Source organism: Bufo bufo, chromosome 1 (assembly GCF_905171765.1).
Source record: "Bufo bufo chromosome 1, aBufBuf1.1, whole genome shotgun sequence".
NCBI classification, from domain to species: Eukaryota; Metazoa; Chordata; class Amphibia; order Anura; family Bufonidae; genus Bufo; species Bufo bufo.
Window position 1 is genome coordinate 104277527 of NC_053389.1, and position 21868 is coordinate 104299394.

Here is a 21868-nt window from a genome sequence, read left to right on the forward strand (position 1 = left end):
CCCAGCTGCCATCTGAATGGCTCTTAAATAGAAGCCCAGGTTTCATTCTAGAGATAGCTCAGCCTTGGGTAATAATATAGGACAAGAAGCTCAGAATCCATGGTGGATTGCTGTTCAATTACCATGACTATAATCCTTGTGTTTATGAACATAACATATTAAACAAAGGGTAAAAAAACAACAACACAACAATGCTCCGTCCATAAGATTCCTACATTTTAATTGTGGCATTCAACGACAAGCATACCTGTGGTTTTGTGTCTATTCTTTGTTGCAAATCCTAATTAATCCTCAACCGGCAGGGTGGTGATGAGACCCAGGTATCCATTTTCATGAATCAAGCTGATCGGAGAGGGGAGGGGGTAGAAAGAAAAAATTTAAGATTTGGCCGTCTGCCAAGTGGCTCGCCACATTCCCTGTAGGCCCATTCAGATAACAGATACGAGTCTTCTAGACAGGTGGTCATCTCGGCATAGTATCAGCGTTAAATGTATGACCATACATTGTACAAGCTGTGGCCTTACACTAAGCCTAGTGGCTTTTTGTCTAAAGTTACCACACGTTGGCTGTCAGCCAGTCTAACGTGTACATAGCTGCAGAATAAACTAAGGCCATGGGAAGAGAATATAACCTATGCATTATGAAATCCAATGAAATAATTGATGAACGGCTGATAAAATACAGTAGATCTTGTCAAATATCAGACAACACTAGGAAATGCACCTGCTAATAGGTCAACATATTTTTGTGCATGGGGAAATCATCTAGCTCCTTTATATACAAAGAAGGACCAGTATTTGGCCAGATCAGGAGATTTTTTTTTTTTTTTTTTGCAGGACTGGATCTTCTAATGGTCCTATTACAATACAGAAGAATATAAGTTATTGGATAATAGCCTTCATGAGAGTCCTCAATAGGCCACTTTTTGGGGCAATTTTGGGGTAGTGTTGGTTTTCTATTTGCAATATTGCACTATGTGCTTATATAAGATCTCATGTCCATATCCACATAGTAAAGATTGCAGCATTCTCTAATAGATGTATTGTATTGTACCAGCTTTTCCCCTAGAAACAGTTTTCAGTGCTCCTAGGGGAAAACTATGTCTATAATACAGCGTCCTGCTTCATCTGGTTGGACTTTTTCCTGTTTTTTTTTTCAACAACATTGATCTTATTGGACTTTTTGACACAACGATCAATGGGAAAAATTGGAGCTGATTTACTGATCCTGTATGAAAATGTAGACAGTGTAAACAGACTAAAGATGCTTCAAATTTGTCATGGTGGTTCAGGCTGGATGATAAATTTGCTACATGGTTAGATGCTTTTATCTAATTTTATATCACTAATTAGTTCGCTTACTTTACTGTAAAATGTTGACACAATTTCGCAAAAAAACTTCACATGTTCCTTTCCTGTTAATTTACACCCTTAAAGCTAAATCATACCTCCTTGGCTAGTAAGTGAAGTGGATTGTTATTGGATGGATAGATAGATAGATAGATAGATAGATAGATAGATAGATAGATAGATAGATAGATAGATAATGGATTGATACATGATAAACAGACTGATAGATGATAATGATAGATAGACAGATGGAAAGACAGAGAGGTAATTTATAGGTAGATTGATGGATAGATAGATAGTAGTGTTGATTGCGAATATTCTAATTGTGAATTTTTATCGCGAATATCGGCACTTTGAGAATTCGCGAAGATGTAGAATATAGCGCTATATATTCGTAATCGTTAATATTCTAGATGTTTTTTCATCAGTAGCCTCCCTTCTTGCTTGTGGGCCAATAAGAAGGCTGCAATATCTTTGTCAGAGCTTAGCAACATCCCTAGCAACCAATAGGAAAGTTGCCTACCCCTTACTATATAAGAACCTCCCCAGCAGCCATTTTCTGCAGTATTTTGCAGTTCTGAGAGAGAGCAGTGACATTGCTGTGCTCTGTGCTTTCATCTGGATCCTATTCCTTATCCAATTACATTAGATAGTTAGTTAGCTCATATATATAATATAGATAGTCAGTGTAGGTTAGATAGTGATATAGTGTAGCAGATAGGTTCCAATGCAAGGTGTTAGGTTGTGTGATAGGAATTACTGTTTCTCTGCTGTCCATACATACATGCTACAGACATAGTGCTGTGATGTCACAGCAATACTTAGTGCACCAATCAGTAATATCTACTAATATCAGTAATATCTACTTGATTTGCGCAATCGTGAAAATAATGACTGGAGATCACGAATTCTAGAATTCGCGAATAATATGTGAAAAATTCACGAATCAAATAGATAGAAGAAAGAATTCTGCGGCACACCTAAGAGATGTGATTCAAAAATAGTCTTCTTTAATCACCAATGCAACATTTCAGTCCTCTTAATGAGACTTTTCTCAAGCAGTACTGCTTGATTAGAGTCCCAGTAAGAGGACTGAAACGTTGCAGTGATGATTAAAGAAGACTACTACATCTCTTAGGTGTGCCGCAGAATTTTTTCTTCTATTTATTTTGGATGCTCAATCGCTTCCATAGACGCTTGCACACCGCTGCTTTTTATTCTGCTGTACCACCCATAATTTATATTTTATAGATAGATATTGGATAGATAAATAGATAGATATGTAGATAGATATGTAGATAGATAGATGGATATTAGATAGATAGAAATAGCTCTTTACTTTTTGTGTTCTAAGCTTGCACAAGTCACCATAATATAAAGGTCTGTGTTTTCCAGACAGAACCATAGAAAGCATTTGATTTCACAGCTGAAAAATATCTGATTTCAATATCAGATATGTGCCAATTGAAAAAAGCACCCAGCGTTGCATATCTTATCATCATTAACGTCACTCAGCCTGTAATGTTGCCCTATCATCTAAAATAAAATGAAAGGCATTTGATCTGCTAACACAGATGTACTTCTATGTGAAACACATATTATATGTATAACGGTAAAGTACCATCAGTAGCTGTTTTTTTAATCACGGGATGAAAATGACAGCTGATAATATTTCCATGCAGTTGTATTTATTTTCAGGGTTGGCAAAGAATTGATATGAAAGAAATGGCAAAGGTTAGAGACCGGACTGTGATGATAGGTAGATAGATAGATAGATAGATAGATATGAGATAGATAGATAGATAGATAGATAGATAGATAGAGTGAATTGTTCCTGTCATTTATATTAAGAGTAAGTGCAGGTTGTGACCCTAGGCAATAGTAATGTCTTACATACCGTAGCCTGAGGGATCCAGTTCACTGCAGGATTGGCGCTGACAAAGCCACCTAGTTTTGCCTAGACAGTTGGTACAAGAACTTTACTAGCCAAGGCCGAGTCATATATTAATTATCCTTCTAGGACTGTGTAGTGGCCCAAAATAGGTTACTTGCAAAATAGTTGCTTGCTATTGAAATGTTATTTAATGTTCTAATGTATAGTAGAAGGTTCAATGTAGAACTTTCAAATACATTCAACAGCAGCAATTTCCACTTGCAGTTCTCTAAGGCACGAGCAAGGAATCTGGAGGCATGTTGAAGGGCTGCAGTTAAGCACTGAGGTTGTATTGATATTGTAACTTTCTGGGGGATAGATGTCTTAGCCATAGTCCCTCACCTTACAGCAGTGTCTGTGGATGCTAATGTAGCTGCTCACTGTGCTGTCTTTATCCTCAAGGATTTACTTGAGGATTTTTGGACTATCTCTCTCTGGAGATTAGGTAACAGGAGCAGGAGCTTTGGGGGTTTCTTACTCTTCTCGCCATGTCCACACAGGAACTGCCTCTGTCGGTAGGAAGCAAGTGCAGCCCACTCCTACCAAGAGGGGAGTTACAGGGTGATTAACCCTGTTCCTGCCAACCTTTACCTTGCAGGTAACTATGGCTAGAAGCAAACAGTAAATACATAGTACATAACAATAAACAGTTTGTAGTACTAACAGGTCTGGGGTACTACATATTCATCACTGCAGACAAGTTGTCAGTAAATAAAACCATTTGGACACCAAATACAGAAAAAAAAACTCTTCAAAATGCATCTCTTTGATAAGACCACCCCTGATCTAGATCAGATTTCAGTTTCCCAATATCCTGTGTATATTGGCCTTCTTTGAGTGGACCTGCATCTAGAATAGAGTTTCCCAGTTTGTATTAGATTGTGAGACTCTTTCACTGAATCATGTGGATTATACCCTTGTAGTAACTGCCAGTGACATGGTTTATACCCTAAGGCCAGGTTTTGGTAATATTATGCAATCTCTGGTGCCGCCACTGCACAATAGTACTTAAAATTTCCAAAAGATGGGCCACATGCAGGGGCCCCAGAACTTCTGAGCCACTGTTCGGGAAATACTGCTTTTAAAAAGCGAATTATGAGTGTTCATCAAACAGAACATTAGGGCACAGCCACACGGTCCAGAATTTCTGCTGCAGAGTCTGCAGATTTGTCATGGATTTTGATGCAGATTTCACCCAATACAGTGCAAAGAGTGAAATCTGCAGTAAAATTCCACAGCGTAAATTAATATAATATAAAATAAAATCCACACCGCAGAGAAATTTATGCTGCAGATTTTTATCACAATGTGTGAATGAGATTTCTTAAAATCTTATCCACAATGCCGGTACTGTACAACTCAACTCAGCAGCATATCCATCCCATGGGGACAATCCCAGAGAAAAATATATTTTATTGTAGCTAGGGAACTGAGATGTAGAAATGTAACCTATTTCTGCTCCTCTCCATACAATCTGTTTGCATAGAAAAACCTTTTACCGCTTTGAACGAAAGCAAAGTGTTCTCTCTCTCATTGGCTGGTGGGTACGTTGGGATGTGTTATACGATGTCTATATTCTTCTAGCCCTTTCTTCCTTCACATTGCTCATCCCCCTGTCAAACTGAGTTTCCTGCCAGTTTGTTTTGTGGAAAAATCAAAATGAAATCTCCTCCATTTTTCTTTTCCTGAACAGATTGGAAGTCATTATGCTCAGCTGAGCTAAGCGATGGCCTGGGAGGGAAGAAAACATTTCACAGTAAGATTCTCGGAGGCCAGAGGAAGAAGAAAACAGCCTGCAGATACAAGCCATTGTAAGCTCAAATTAAGTTAGTTTTACTGCAAATGCATGCATGGACCAGCTGCAGCAGTCACAGGGAGATATGTACACTCAGTCTATGGTATTCTGCACTCCCCACCAAAGAATAAATAAAATAATGTTATACATGTATAGAACATCTCCATGGACAAAATGTATTAGTTAATAGATATATTAGATCGAAAATAATCTTGGTGGTGGATCATCATTATCTACTCGTTGGCTTCTGCGGCATGATCTTGGTGCCTCTTGAAAATTATTAGGTAAGTATGTAGAAAATAAATCATGTGTTTTTAAATATTGTAGCCATTTAGACCGACTTCCTATTGTCTGAGAGTGCAGCTGGGTGTGTGTGCATTATGGCAGCTGCGCCATATAGGAGTTAAAGGACAGAAACGTGTCCATAGACAAATACAGTCTGCAGGAAGTGATGAAGTTCAGCCTCTCCCCCAGACATCTGGGAGAGACTGGAGAGCTGCATACAGAGACTTATCTATGTGATCAGTAAATAATGTTAGCATATTGCCTTATCTAGGTCCCCTGCCTCTGTCACTAAAGGAGGATTCCAGCCAGAAACACCACATGTTCAACTGCTGCTCCATACACCCCTCATTGGTGTGGCTGTATAGCTGAGCGCGACCTATTATATAGATGAAAAAAGTATATGGCTTCAATACCCTTTAAAGCCTCATCATCTAATAAAATGAGATGGCTCTGTTCATTCTGTCCCAGTCTACAACTGAAAAGGTATCTGCAGAAAACAGAAAATTGTGTTTGCTCAAAAACCAGTTTGAGAACTGGAATATTCCAGGATTTCTTAGATGGAAACTAACATAAACATGTCACATATAAAAAATGTTTTAGTATGAAAATATGTTGTTTTCAGGTCATACATTCCCTTTTAAATTTGCATGTACTAAGTATTTTTTAACATTTAAATTGCCTAATATCACCCACCTAACACAAAATACTCAACCCAAATTTATAATCAGTTGATAATATATATGCACATCATAAGTTTAGATGCGCTGCAGTGAAGCTCTGACACCAGTGGATATTCTTCCATAGGGAACATAAAGGGAATTTGGCAAATTGTGCCATAGGTTTGGTCTAGTGTATAAAATGATATAATATATATTATATTATTTTATACACTAGGCCAAGCCTATGGCACAATTTGCCAAATTCCCTTTACGTTCCCTATGGAGTTGCAGTATAGATAGCAGCAATAGGCACAGTTCTGAGGTATAACACAGAGTTTACTTTTCCCAATGGCAGTGGCAATGATGGCAGTAGTACTCCCTCCAAAAACTTTGTAATCTTTCCAAATTGACCACAGGCATGAAAACTTCTGCAATCAGTACTGCAGTTCCCACTGCGGGGTGCAGATCTTCAAATGTACAGCCGATCCATTCTATAAGTGTGATGGGCGGCAGAGGCAATATACCCTCTCCACATTCAGCAAAGTCCATAGCCATAAGTGAGCATTATCTTTTGCTATCCCACGCAGTCCCTTGTGATCCTAAAAAGTCTGCAGATGTCTGTTCTTTTTCCCTCAGGGGTTAACCTGGTCCAATTGCTTTTGCTCTGGTTGTTTCTCACTGCACAGGAATGGTATTTTTCCTGGCAAAATAATTCTATTTCCTTGCTGTCCGGCTCACAAGCTATAGCTTCATCCACAACCCAAGCCAGACTCCAAGCTAAACTACGCAACTCTAACTAGACAGGGTGTGACCCGCGCATCACTCTTGCAACTATACCAGAAGGCTGCCAGATGTTAACTATTTGCTCACCCATATTCGGCTATATGGAAAACACAGTGCATAACATAATACTTTAACCCTTCGGCACCAAATTAGATTTTTTTTTTTTTTAGCAATGATCCATTGGGTCACTGCATATGACCAATTCAACATTATGTACTAGAAATAATTTCTCCTCCAGAAGGAGGCCTCGAAAAAATTCTCAGTGCCGGCTTTCATAGCAAACATTGAAAGGCCCAGGGAACAAATGCCTTCTCTTCAACCCTCCATGTCACGCCTCACTAAATGTCAGAACAAAACATAGTTTATTTTGGTCCTGTCTAGCGCTGAAGATTTCAGAGCCTCCTTGCTGCATTCTTCTACAGGCTTAGGGTGGGGACTGGGGATATATGAATGATTCCATTGTGATCTTGTCTTTTGTATACACCTGGACTGATTGAAGCAGGGTTGTCTAGATTTGTTCCCAGGTCAATTATGGGGGATGTGTCAACAGATTGTCAAATTACAGTCAAATGATAGACAGAATGTTACAATTTAAGGCATTAATAGTAATTATTCAGCCATAAAGCTAGGGATGTCATGGCTAACCTGATGTGTCACTGCATCATATATTTGGCATAACATCAGCTACTACAGTTCTAAAGTTGTATAAGTCATGCCATCTTGCTATTATATCACACATACCATTGCATAGCAATGAAAACATGTCTAGTGCACGTCTATGCCACCAAAAAAAGCTCAAAGGTCAATATGTATTAATCAGTTTATGCCAGTAAGTGGGGCTGAACTGCGATACAAGACACAGCACAGGAACAGGTGGGACGCTACTTCTGGACTTTTCTAGTCCTGGACAACCTCTTTAAATTCTTTACCTCTTCCCGTTGTTTTCATCTGTAACCTCTACATCTCTTTCCTCAGCACATTAGAGCTATTAACCAGTCATCAACCATCAATGTTCACTAAAAGTGCAAAAGTCATTAACTTGAAAGCCATTAATGACCAATTATTACTCTTACACCTAAAGCGAATAGACCCCTAAATGAGAGTGGAGTCTGTCCTGCCTTTTATGGCTCCAAGTCGGACCTATTAAGTCTGTCTGCATCCTGAAGCTGACATTGTGGTTTGGTGCCTTTTCTTGGCTTTTCTTCAATTAGCCTTCACTAACGGTGCACCTCTTGCATTATTTTCTGCAGAAACATCTAATTCATCTACAGGCTTTGCTATAAGTGTCAAAAATTAGAAGAAGCCAGTTGCCACCAATGCTTTGGCTTGCCTATTAATACATATTTTTATGCTTATTTTCGCTCTTTAGGGCAGCTATAGAACTTAGTCTTCTTAATCTATCTCTGTTTAAGCATGCAGTGCAGTCATCCTCTGTGACTAAGGAATCTCTGCCAGGATTAAGAATGAGACAGGGGAATCAAAGCCAGTGAAGTGCAGACTGTGTGAAATAAGCGTTCTTAGCCGATTCCGAGGTAAACTTGAAAAGCTTTATGCTAGAAGAGTGATCACACCTATTGAAGGCCTCTAATCCCCACCATAAAGGAGACTGCAAGAAGTTTTCAAAGGGAAAGCTGCCGAAAGGAGTTTGCAGTTCAAGCCACAATGTAGAAACATGCAGGAAACAGAAGTTCTGAATTTATTAGTATTACTAGTATTTTCTAGAGTGCATTTATTTTTATTTTTTAGGAAAGTAACATGCATACAGCAACAGAAGAGGAGAAATGTAATCCCCAAGTGCTCTGCTAAATGTACAAGTGAACATGACTAGCACAGAAGCATGTCGGCTGGTAAGAGATGATTTGCACTTCAGAGCTTTCTGTGCACAACAATGAACTAGCTCTTGCCATAAATGCACCTACCACTAGAGGCCAGTGTTTTTCATGTTTGGTTTCAACCGGGCAGATTTTGACGTATCATGTCATATCATGTGTCGTGTTAAGTGTGACCAAGTCCATACGAGATCTAACCTTCTAAAGGCGCATAGGATGAGACTGAAGACTTCTTATTTAGAAGTTAGTACAGTCAGTAAATATATGGATGCTCTTAAGGAATCTATGTAGATCCCATAGAAAAACTGAAGATGCTAATTGAAGAAATGTAATTAACTTCTCAATTATCCCAAATATTCCTAAAATGTGTAAATTTATTATATTATATAAATGAGCTATAACTAGATAACCATACGTTCTTACAAATGTAAAACTATTCAATGTACCGTACTTTGTGCAAAGCATGTCTTAAAGGGGTTAAGCAAGAATGGGTGGGTTTTTAGCAAATCCCCCCCCCCCCCCCTCACTTGACCAGTCCTGTAAAGGAAGGATTTCTTACTGGCTTCCCTGCAGCAGCTCTCCGATCCTTCTCCTTCAGCTCTGCGATGCTCCGCTGGACTCCATCAATATTAACATCCGGTTTTACATCTCTGCAGCCAATCACTGGCTTCCCTTACGTCATGGCAAATCGTCACATAATGAAGGGGATCCAGTCTCCGCCACAGGCAGTGATTGGCTGTAGCATTGTCAAACCAGATGTTGACATTGAGGGAGCCCAGCAGAGCATTGCAGGCCTTGAGCAGAAGGAGCGGGGAGCCAACACCAGGAAGCAGGTAAGTAATGTTTCCTTTACAGGTCTGGCCATGTGGATTGGTTTGCCAAAAAACACCCCATTCTTGCAGACCCCTTTAAGCAATTGAAACTTTTTATCATTTGTACTACTCTAGAGCAGGCATGCTCAACCTGCGGCCCTCCAGCTGTTGTAAAACTACAACTCCCACAATGCCCTGCTTTAGGCTGATAGCTGTAGGCTATTCGGGCATGCTGGGAGTTGTAGTTTTGCAACAGCTGGAGGGCCTCAGGTTGAGCATGCCTGCTCTAGAGGATACTGTACATGACCTACTAGTTTATAAACTTGTATTTTTTGGGTACAAGGAAAGTGCAACCATGTCAGCCAATCATATTTAAACTTATTACATTTATGAGGTTTACTCTATACACAGCTACATTTGGTCAAGTCTGTATTTAATGAAAAGGCACTAACTATTTCTATTTACACCGCTTAATTAAAAAAGTATATGCAGATGTTTTGCTAATGGGCAGATGTTTGCATCATGTAATCCTGATGCAAGCCAGTATTAGGGGGGCAAATTTGAATATTGCACAGGGTCACCATCCTGAAAGAGACCCGACCAGCACTGACCAGAGATTGTCCAGGAAATAAAAATTAATGACCCATCCTCAGGATATGTCAGTATCTGATCAGCTGTTTGATGAGGGCGCTGTGACCTCATAATTGACTGAACTAATCACAGAACTGTACATTGTATCGCGCCTGTGCTCGCTATTACAGCTCAATCTCATTCTCTTCAATGGGACTGAGCTGCACATAGGTCATATGACAATGATCACAGACCGAGTAAGGGACTCCTGCACAGCCACTTCCAACAACTGATTGGTCGGGGTGTCAGGTGTATGATATTGTTAACTTATCCCAAAGATAGGTCATCAATATTTAAGTCACAGAAACCCACTTTAAATTGTTCAACACCATGCAGCTCAAGTTCTTAACTCCTCCTAAATGATTGAGCAGTTCCCTGAAGAAGCTGTCTGCCTGACCATAGAGATGACTGCGAAGCCATACAGAATCCTCTCTCTCTACCCTGCACTAATCTCTGCCCTGCACTACAGAGTTACATAGATTTACTCACAAAGCACAGTACAGTCAAAATGGAGTAGGACAAGAACATTACAAGTTTCCATGGGGCTCCATAGCTTGGCCCATGTTCCTGTGTATAAGATGTGCAGTTTGGGTTTTTCAAACAGTTATGGGTTAGTTTATTCTATATAAATATTTTTAACCCCCTCAACCCCAAAGGCTCCTCAGATTAAAACAGGAGCCAAGAGGTTTGGAAATTGTGGTGTACATAGAAAAGAAAGGCTGAAAGGCAGAAGGTCAAACCAGGTCCTCCATTACGGTGTTGGGTTTCTCCAACCAGGATAAAATCACCTGGCAGTGACATAACCTAAAGATTCTTGACCCCAATGCAAAATCTGTAACCCCTCTATGAACACACAAACAAACGCTAACCACATCCACACAGTTTTCCATTTAGAATACTAGAGTCTTCTTAAGTAGCAGACAGGCCTTTGGGCCATTCCAAGCACACAGGCCTGAGTGCAACTGCAACTTTGGCACTTGTTGGGTGTTTCCCTCTCAATATCTTTTCCATAATCTTTGAGCAATTCCCCATTTCCCAATTTTTTGTAAGAAAGCATCTGGCTGAGTATCGGCCAGATAATCGCTAATGAGTGTTAGTAGGAATACTTGTTAGCAATTATCTACCAGTGTCAAAGTGCTACCAATTACCCAAAGAACAATCAAAACACTTGTTCATCGGAAATTGCATCTTTCATGAGGTCACCTAAATCATGGTTTGCTGGCAACAGATCGTGCAGTCTTAACACGCTCTGCTGCCAGCAACAATGATTCTGTAAGGGGAACGAGTGATGGCATTAGCGATCACTCCTCTCCTTACTGTGGAGGAGATTGTTGCATGGAAATCTAGAGATCTACTTCACTGACATCTGCTAAAGTGTGCTATGTAAAGGGGCCTTTAGTCTTGCCACACAATAGAAAAAAGATAAGACCAGCCAGTGTTGGCCACCATCTCTTCAGTGGCTCTATAACATACTTTTGGCCACCATGGCCCCTAATTCATCATATTTCTGTTTCACGAGCTTGCAGGAAGTCTTGCAGAAAAGGTATTCCTTTATTTCTATTTTCACCCATTCATCTCTTAGTCTAGAAACCCTTCGAGGGTTACTGTAGCTATAAACCAAAGGGGAGAGACTGAGTTGAAAAAAATTATGATCCTGAGTGTCACATGCTGTTATCATATCTAGCTCTCTCTCTCTCTCTCTCTCTCTCTCTCTATATATATATATATATATATATATGTAATATATTATCCACACACTGCAATTACTCCCATTTTCAGACAGTTTGTAATGCGTTCAGTTGCCTAGCAGCCAAATTTAGCATCATTAATTACATGTGACTGTTAGTGTTCATACCTCACCTATACCACATAAATGTAGAATTAGCATACATATTAAGATGGAGGAGTTTTTTCTCTGACAGGTCATATGGATAGTTGGGAACCATAGCTGCTATGCACAAGGCCATGTATAAAGTAGTTAATGAAATATGGTAGAGAGCTGATGTCACCAATCTGAACCTCTCTCTGCAGACAAATTTCAGAAATGGTTGACTGAATTGCCAGTATCACTCTTATCTAATGTTGTAGGGCAGTGGCGTCTATATGTCCTAGGAATGTGAAGGAAGGAGAAAGGGGTATAATCTACCATGGATAATCCCCTACTTCCTGGTACTGGACCCTGTGGTATACCTAAAAGTGAGATGCCTCCATGGTAGAAGGTCAAACTGGGCCCTTCATTATGGTTTGGATTTTTCTACCCAGGACAGAAGAGCCTGGTAGAGGCATATGCAACGGGCACCTCCCCCTAGGGCCCTCTATATCTAAAACGTGTCCCAGGTGTAAGAATTCCTAGTGGTATAGTGCGGCCTAAAATGTCCCTTTATATGTGTCACGGTGCTCCTACCTGGATACGGCTGGACCCCAGGCTTTGGCTCCGAATAGGGGGAATAATTGAGGGATTTGAAGGAAATAATTTGAGAACAGACCTTGTGTGAAGTTGAACAGCAGCTTTACTTGAATAAACATTCATCAGAAACAATCTTCAAGCTTTGTCTTGGTCCCAGCAGGCTTTAGCATTAAAACTGGCAGGCAAACTTGTCTCTGCTACATCTGTTTCTCTCTACAGAAAGGGAGGGCTACCTAAGGCGGCTCTATAGAAAGGGAGGGCGACGATTTCAACTGGGAAGGCGGCGCTGGGCACCAGACGGAGATGGCTGCAGCCGGGCACCCTGTATGAAGCGACGTCCCCTTCGACACCTTAGGTAGGTGAATGATAGGTTATAAAAACCTGTTTTATGAGCTAATAGAGCCACAGGCACATTTAATAAGGACAGTTTCGGATTCAGGTTATTAGTAGGGACCTGGCCATATGTTTAGGTTATAGGCCTCAAATGTCATGACAGAATCCCTTTAAATGGAATATTTGCTTCTGATGTATGCTGCATTTCACTCTATATGATCTGTCTCTAGATTAGGCCAGGGAACTTTCCTCCTGGCTCCTGAGGCTCTAAGCTTTGGCCTCCATGGCCAGCAGAGCTGAGGGTGCTCTGGCTGGCTTGGGCACGTCCAGCAGAGATGTTCCCTGCATACCTTCCCCAAGCAGGGGGTAAGCTAGAACCCACTTCTCTCGGGGGGGGTAGAATGGAAACCTCAATTCTACCTAACTGTAGCTCTGCCGTGTTTGCTGCCACCTGCTGGTGAACCAGACACATCACATTTGAACATAACAGTTACAAACATTAGAAATGCACAGTGTAGTGGACCTGGAATAAAATGCATAGATGACATATTATCCCATTAAAGACAGTAGCAGGGTGAAGAAGAGGTAATGCACCCTGGGGTGTTACACATAGTAACCTGAAAATCATTTGTCCTTGGAAGAGGTGCAGTCAGCTTTCAGATAAATATATACAGATGGAGCAAACAGAAACTTGACACAGTATATTACACACACTGGTGCAACAAACTTTGATTTGACACCCATTGAAAATTCAAATTAAAGTTTTCTTCCATTGACCCATCCTCTTTATCCAGCTATTGCCTTATTTCCATCTTAAACTGTCCTCCTACCTCTCATTGTGCTTGCTTTTTGACCAGCTTTAATCTGACAATCTGGCTTCTGACCCCATAATCCCACTGAAACTGCCTAAAGTGATGTGGCGTGTCTGATCAGAAGGCAGAGGGAGCCCCCTTCTACCTATCCCCACAGACACCAAGTTCACTATTGTTTGCATCATCTGAGGGGTTAAATGACTGGGATTGGTGTTATCGCCGATCCCAGTCTGTGCAACCGGGTGTTTACTGTATTATACAGTCAGCACCTGTCCTTTGAAACAGGCTCCACTCATTAGTCTGCTTCATATTCCTTACACCTATGTGGTGGTGCACATAAGGGTTACAATAAATAATAATAATAATATTTAAATAATGAAATAATATAAAAGAATAAGTAACACAGGGTGGCCCACGAAAAAGTAGGCCGCCTCCAGCGATAGTATGAGCAAGTGGATTATTATATATATTTTTTAATTTCCCACAAGTCACAAAATATGCTGAAAGTGGTCCCCGTTCACATCTATGCATCTTTGGGCAGGTCGGATTACCTTGGCTGACAGTGGGGGCCCTCCGTACGGATACATTCAAATATTACCTGCTCACACAGCAGCAAGATGCTACCAGATGACTGAATATGGGGTCCCTGCAGCAACTTTGAGAAGGTAGGTCCTGGGGAGAAGAGAATACCGGCTAGCTTTCCTCTGCAGCTAGAAGTCGTCTTAGCTCTGATCGTGTCAATAATAATAATCTATGGAGTTTTTTATATGAACATCGGCTGGTTGAGGTGCTGTACATTGAATATATGTACATAGTGCAGTAAGTCTACTGTGTTATGTGCCACTTGTGCAGGGGGTGGGGGACTAGGGGATTTACCTGTACCCCTGTGGGCCAGTCCGAGCCTGTTGGCTGATACTGCTTGCAGCTCTTCATCAGTGATGCTGCAGAAGAAAAAATGTCCTAGGGCAACATGCCACACCTCATGGACCTCAGTGGTACGGGTTCATGAACTGTTTATGGAGGAGTGAATTGTAAGCAAGGGGTCATTGCCACCATGTTCCCCAAACTTGTCCACATGCAATTTTTATCTGTGGGGAAATTTAAAACAGAAAGTGTCCGCTAACAATCCACATCTCCAGGATGAACTCAAGAACATCACAAACACTATCTGCAGCAGTATCAGCCAACATAATCCGACTTGCCCGAAAATGCATAGATATGAACGGGGACCACTTTGTGACTTGTGGATAATAAAAAAAAATTAAAAATAATCCACTTGCTCGTTCATCTTGTCGGGCGGGCTACTTTTTCGTGGGCTACCTTGTATAACTAGATAGATACATGCCATTTGCTGAAGTGAGTCAACTCCTTTAAGGAGAAAATTCCATTTTATTCCGAAAAGGTTGGGAAATGTTGATCAAACAAATAACGCTAATGCTAATTTCTAAATGCAAATCAAGCAGATGGAAATGGAACGATCATAGTTGCAATTCACAAGAAAGAGAATAAAGGAATTACTCCACTGGAGGGAATGCTACCTAATTATGGATAATTAAAAAGTTATTACAGATTATTATTACTGTCATGTATTTATAAAACATCAATATGCTGCAGGAACCAGTACAATACGGCTGTGAGAGTCTGCAATTAGGATAAGCCAGGAAAGCTACATACGTGACATGATGTAAAAGTGCACTGATAACATGGGGCAAGTGATGGATGGATGCTACAATTTATATAATACAGAGAGGAAAATCGTTAAAACAATGGGCCGTAGCTACACAACCGGTGATACACTCAGTCTCTGGTGCAGAGGAGGCCTGAAGGCCCCTGTTCCTCGTAGGAAGACACTAGTATTATAAATGGCACATTTTGCATTAGGACCGATGAGCCTTTAATAAAAAGAATGTTCTTATGACAGGCATTTCCCTTAGGCCTCTTTCACACTACCGGTTTTTTTTTCCGTTTTGCGGGCCGTTTTTTGCGTTCCGTATACGGAACCATTCATTTCTATGGTTCCGCAAAAATAACGGAATGTACTCCGTATGCATTCCGTTTCCGTATTTCCGTTTTTCCGTTCCGTTGAAAGATAGAACATGTCCTATATTTGGCCGCAAATCACGTTCCGTGGCTCCATTAAAGTCAATGACTTTCAAAAAAAACAGAACACATACGGAAATGCATCCGTAGGTCTTCCGTATCCGTTCCGTTTTTTGCGGAACCATCAATTGAAAATGTTATGCCCAGCCTAATTTTCTCTTTGTAATTACTGTATACTGTATATGCCATACAGAAAAACGGAACGGAAAAAACTGAACTGAAACGGAAACACAACGGAAACAAAAAAAACTGAAAAATGGATCCGTGAAAAACGGAACGCAAAACACTGAAACCGACATACTGTAGTGTGAAAGAGGCCTTAATATGGAAGCTGCTGTGGCAATCAGTAAAATGCTGATGTAGTTGTGGGAAGCCATAGCCAGCCCAATGTTTCCCCTGGTGTACTCGCTACAGGGATAATGTAGTGTCAAATGGCCTGGACCTACCAGAGTGAAGCAATTACATTCATAAGCCTATAGTTTTCCAGATCTGTTTGGTCACATGCAAAAATTTCATTGTCACATTCCAAGAGCCATAACTTTTTTCTTTTTCCATCGATGTAGAAATATAAAGGCTTATTTTTTTGTGGGACAAGTTTTAGTTTTTGATTTCACCATTTTGGGGTACACATAACTTATTAATTAACGTTTATTAACTCTTTCTGGGGTGGGAAGTAGGAAAAATAGCAATACTGCCACTAAATTTTTACGTTATACATTTTGCAGCATTTTTTTTACATTTTACTACATTTGCACAATAAAAATCCTTTAAAAGAAAAAAAATGAACATTTTGGGATTGCCACATCCCAAGACCATTATCTTTTTTATTTTTCTTTCCACGGAGCCGTGTGACTACTTCATTTTTGTGGGACAACTTGTACTTTTTATTGGTATGATGTTTGGGGTTTCAGCATCTGGTGAAGTTGTGTGTAGCCTGATGAAGGAGCTGATCTAGCCCCGAAACGTTTAGCAACTTCAAACAAATAAAATTTCATCCCGTCTTCTCTTGCTGTCCTGAACCAAGCAGATATGTCATCCTTGGGTGAACAGCCGCCATCTAGTACAATGTGATTTTAACCTTTAAGTGGTAACCTTAGAGAAATAAACTACCAATTGTTCAGACAATCTCAGTCTGTTGCCTCCTCCGTGACAGGCCAGAACGCTCATGTGAGTGAGGGCCCTGCTTGAACTTTAGCACATTATTTAGTTATGCCCCTGAAATGACACAAAGTGACATGACTGTACCGGTATAATTCTGACAGAACCAGAAAAATGCACAAATAAAGTCACTGTGATGGGATAATAAACAGTGATGTCACAGGACAAGGATAATAAACATTATGATGTCACACCAAAAGGCTAAGGAGCACAGTGGTTTCTCAATATGGTAGTAACACTCATGGTGATGTTACAGCATGGAAATGCACCCCATGATGTCACAGTACAGAAACAATAAACCGTGATTATTAGTGTTGAGCAAATTGAAGTTCACAAAGTGGACTTCGATCCGAATTTCAGGGACAATTCACTTACGAATTTTCACTTACTTCATGATAACGAATAGATTTTCCCTGAAATGGGATATATAATTTAAAAAAAAATCATACTTGCATCCATTTGAGTGTGAAGAGCCTGCCACTGCCATCTTGGTTGAAGTTCCTGAACGAAATCCCATGCGCGGTGACGTATGATGTCATCAAGCTGGCCAACATAATGACGTTATCATGGGCCATGCAAGATTTTGCGGTGGATCTTCAATTAAGATGGCATCAGCGGGCTCTTCGAGATAGTATGATTTTTTTTTAAAATTACAATCTTTAAATATTAAAGTCAGATGCCGCGATCAGAGAGGTTCAATGACGGAGGCGGTGCAATAGCTGTTCTCTGTCATGGCACCCACCACTGACAAAGAAATGCGCTTTGTGACAGAGTAATTCGTCACAAAGCAAATTTTTGGGTGAAATTCGGCAAAGCAGCCAAGTTGAATTTTCCATAACTTTGCTCAACATAACTGATTTATCTATCCATGTTAAAGGACCACAGAGATAATAAACGTATGGTAACATCATATTGCACATAGCAATGGCACAGTGGCCATCGGTTCAAGTGCTCAGGTGCAACTGAAACCTTTCCACTCAATGGCTGCACTGCCACATTAGATTTTTTTACTTGGCATCTTTTGGCTTGAAAAAAATGGCATGGAATTCATGTGTCTTTTTGCCAATTTTTTGGGGTGGTGTTTTTTCCACACAACATTTAACTTTTTCCGTTTTATCAGATTTTTTTTTCTGTCGAAAAATCGACGAGAAAATCCCTGAAAAAGGAGTAAGCTGTGATATAAAAAAACACCAACGGCCAAAAACAATGCCAGAAATGTGCCTCAAGATACCACTACAGAAATCTCAGTGTTTGTATTTTATAATTTCCTAATGACCAGCGTTTTTTGCTACAAAAAAGTTCAGACAAAAACAAAAAACCTACGGTGAAAACACTCTAAGTTGGCAACTTGACAGTGGAGCCTATGGCTGCACAAATTTGCGGTACATTATTAGGACCGTTGCCTGCTGCGGGTTGGCATGGCATGACCACCGGGGCATAACCTAATATCTCTCCAATCTGGGGATCTCTAGCTGATGCAAGATTGGTATTTCTAGCATGTGCTCACTATCTGGTGGCTGGAGAACCAGAGGTTAGATGTCAATGTCCTAAAGATTGCAAGTACTCCTCCGCAAAAACAAACAAACTGATGAGCAATAAATTTTTCCTGCACCACACAGATGAAGCAGAACTTAGGTTCTCATTTGGCTCAATGTGATATCAAAAGGAATAACCTATTTTGCAGGATAACAGGCAACCCTATTGCTGTATCTGAACACAGAGAGAAGGAACGAAACAGTTAAATTCAGTGAGCTCTTCTACATCTGTATGGAAGAGCAGCTTCTCCCTTATTATTAGAGCTCAGCACATGGCCGTGGAGTAGCAGCAGCTGGATTAACAATCATGGGCGAACATAAGGGCCCGGGACCCCAGCACAAGGCTGTTTGTCTCTTCCACCTTCCTTGTAACTGACAAAACAGCCTGTTTAGCTGTTCTAATTTGGACAAAGGGAGGCCATGCAAAACAAGGGTGATGGATAACAGGAGAAAGACACAAGGGGGTACCAACAAGAGGGGCAACAGTCAAGAAGTAAAAAAAAGGACAGGCATGAAGGGAGGCAGACAAAAGACCAACGGTCGGTGGGGGAAAACAGGGGAAAATGAAAATAAGCGTAAAAGCTAAAGACAAAGAGGCAGATTTCAGAGATCTATACTTGGAGGGTGTGCTGTATTAAGCCAATGAAATGAATACAAACAATGGCTGAGTTGCCAATATATTTAATCCAATTACAGACGTTATGTGCTTTTCTTCACGTGCTCGCTGCACTTCTATACCACCCCACTGCCAGCTGTTAACACTTGTACTTTTATACACTCTCTCTTTCAATGCGTGATACCGCTGGTTAAAGCTATTGAAAGTAACAAGAATTGGAAATTGCATGATGCCTTGGGATATTTAATATTTGTACATGTTGATGGGATTAGGAGTAAATAGCTGCTTTCACACTGCATTTTGCAGAGAACACTTGCATTATGTGCCTGCAAAGCTCACAGGGCACACATCAAATGTATCCAGAACCCCCAAAAGAGAGTTCTCTGGTTGGCATATATTTTTTTCCAGCTATATGGAATAGCACAGTCTGCTAAACTATTCCATCCAGAGGCCTTCAGAAAAAAAAAACGTATACAGTGCAGTAAAAGCTTATCTTTGTAGCAGAAGAGCCTTCTGGTGACAGATGACACTGTATGGCCACACAGAGTCATCCCTCACAGGCATCGCTAAAGTGGAAAACGTCTCATTGTACTTATTTTTGAGTTGTTGGTTTACGTTAGTCTATCACATGTCAGTGTCCTCTGCTTCTGGAACAAGAATTCCGAATTCCACATAAGCAGCTTATTGACTCAGGTATAGATGACAGGAACCAAATGATGAGGGTCACTCACTGGTGGAGAAGATGATCCAACATTGGAGTGGATGGCAGGTGTATGGCATACAGGTAGACAGTGGACGAATGACAGTGAACAGAAACAGAGCAATACGGACCTGACCTTATCTGAATTCAGCCTGGACAATACAAAGGCACAGCAACAATCAAATCCCAAACATAGGAAGAAATGCATTTGACTACGTGGAATTGCAGTTCCCAGAATACACAGAAAAGACACTAAACTAGAATAAGATTTGAATAACAGAATCTGGGGAGAAATGCACATGGAAAACATTATTCCCAACCCAGAACAGAGGAAGGCCTTAGGCCTTAGGCCTGGTTATATACAGGCTCAGCAATCTGCAACTCCACCCAAATTAACAAGGCCGAGCTAGACGATAACCAAACACAGATTAAGATTCAAGGCATAGCAACTGCAAAATTAGTAACTAGGTGAGCATGAAGCAACAGGGAAATCCATGTTGCTTGTAGTACCCAGGGTATATGGTATATACAGTGAATGATTTAACAATTTCTCATGCAAAAGTCTTTTCCTACTGGTCTTGAAAAAATGTAATGACATGTACTTACATGAGGTGATTACAAGATTTTATGATGAAATTGTAATTATAATTACATGGTACAGAAGGCACCAAGGTCTACATAGGTGGTTTAATTGCTTGGCCACTGGGTAACTACATTCACACACACAGATGCAGATGCGTATTTGCACGTTGAGATGGTCAAAGCCAGAAAAGTCACCTTAAAGGGCTTGTTCCACCACACGTTAGAGAATAAGTATCTGATTGGTGGGGGGGGCAGGAAACAGTTGGGAACACTGCAATACCCCACAGATCACAAGAATTTGCTGCAAGTATCCCCAGAGTGATTGGAGATACAGCCTGTGTATGCGCACTCCATTCAACTCTATGGGACTGTCGAAAAGAGGCCGAGTACAGTGCTCACCTATCTTCAGCGGTCCTGACATATACAGTTTCATTAACATGTATAACTGCGGCTCCTTTCACTCTTGGCCCTACTGCAACTCATTCTTATGATTGTGGAGGACCTCCACTGGCCAAATACTTATCCTCTATCTTGTGGATGAGGAATTTCTTATGGTGGAACAATCCCTTTAAGTAAAAAATAATGAAAGTTTGTTTAATACCAATAAATGTATTTCAATATCAAAACAACCTATAGATTGTACTGCTGTCCATGTTCTACAAGAAGTAGTATTTCAGCTCTCCTCTTGAATAATTCTTAATTTAGCTGTATGTGGCTTGTGTTGACGTTCAAGGAGTTGTCCGAGTTTATCATATTAATGGTCTGGCAACCCCCGCCGCTTGGCTGTTTGAAGAGGCTGTGATGCTCGGTGAGTGCTGCAGCCCCTTCCTAGGGCAGTGACGTCACGTTCATTGATCACATGGCTTAGACACAGCTCAGTCCCATTCAAGTGAATGGGGCTGAGCTGCAATACCAAGTGCAGGTGCTATCCAATAGACGGTGCTGTGTTTGGTATGCTAATTCTGGCGAGTGCTGCAGGCTCTTCAAACAGCTGATGAGCTGGGGTGCCGAGAATCAGACCCCCACTGATCTGAGGATCCTGAGGATAGGTCATTGATATTAAAAAACAAGAAAACCCCTTTAATAGTGGATGCATACAGACTGGCCCCTACTAACAGATAGGATTTGTACAAGTGTGTAAGTGAACAGATGAGCATTGTAAAAAAAAAAAAATTTAAATGGCGTATATTCTCAGGAATATGGTATTCTGGCACTGAAGGGAAATCGTTAGCACGTTGCTGCTATAGGTTACACCACGTTATTCAGTACAATCATTTCCAAGCTTTTTCATACATTTTTTTTATTGCTCACCAGACTGACAACAGTGATCTACAAGAAATCATCTCCATTAACAATAGCATTGTTCTAATGTTCCGTTATAAATAGCAGCAGCGCTGAGCATCAGGCTCCACTATATGATCCGCCATGCTTCAGTAACCCAGGTGTGCGTTGTCATTCAAGTAGCTTGCTAGGATCTTCTTTGAAATATGTGTGCTTCAGAGAGTCGTATCATTACCATCTGCAGAAGTGCTTATTCATCTATAATCCTC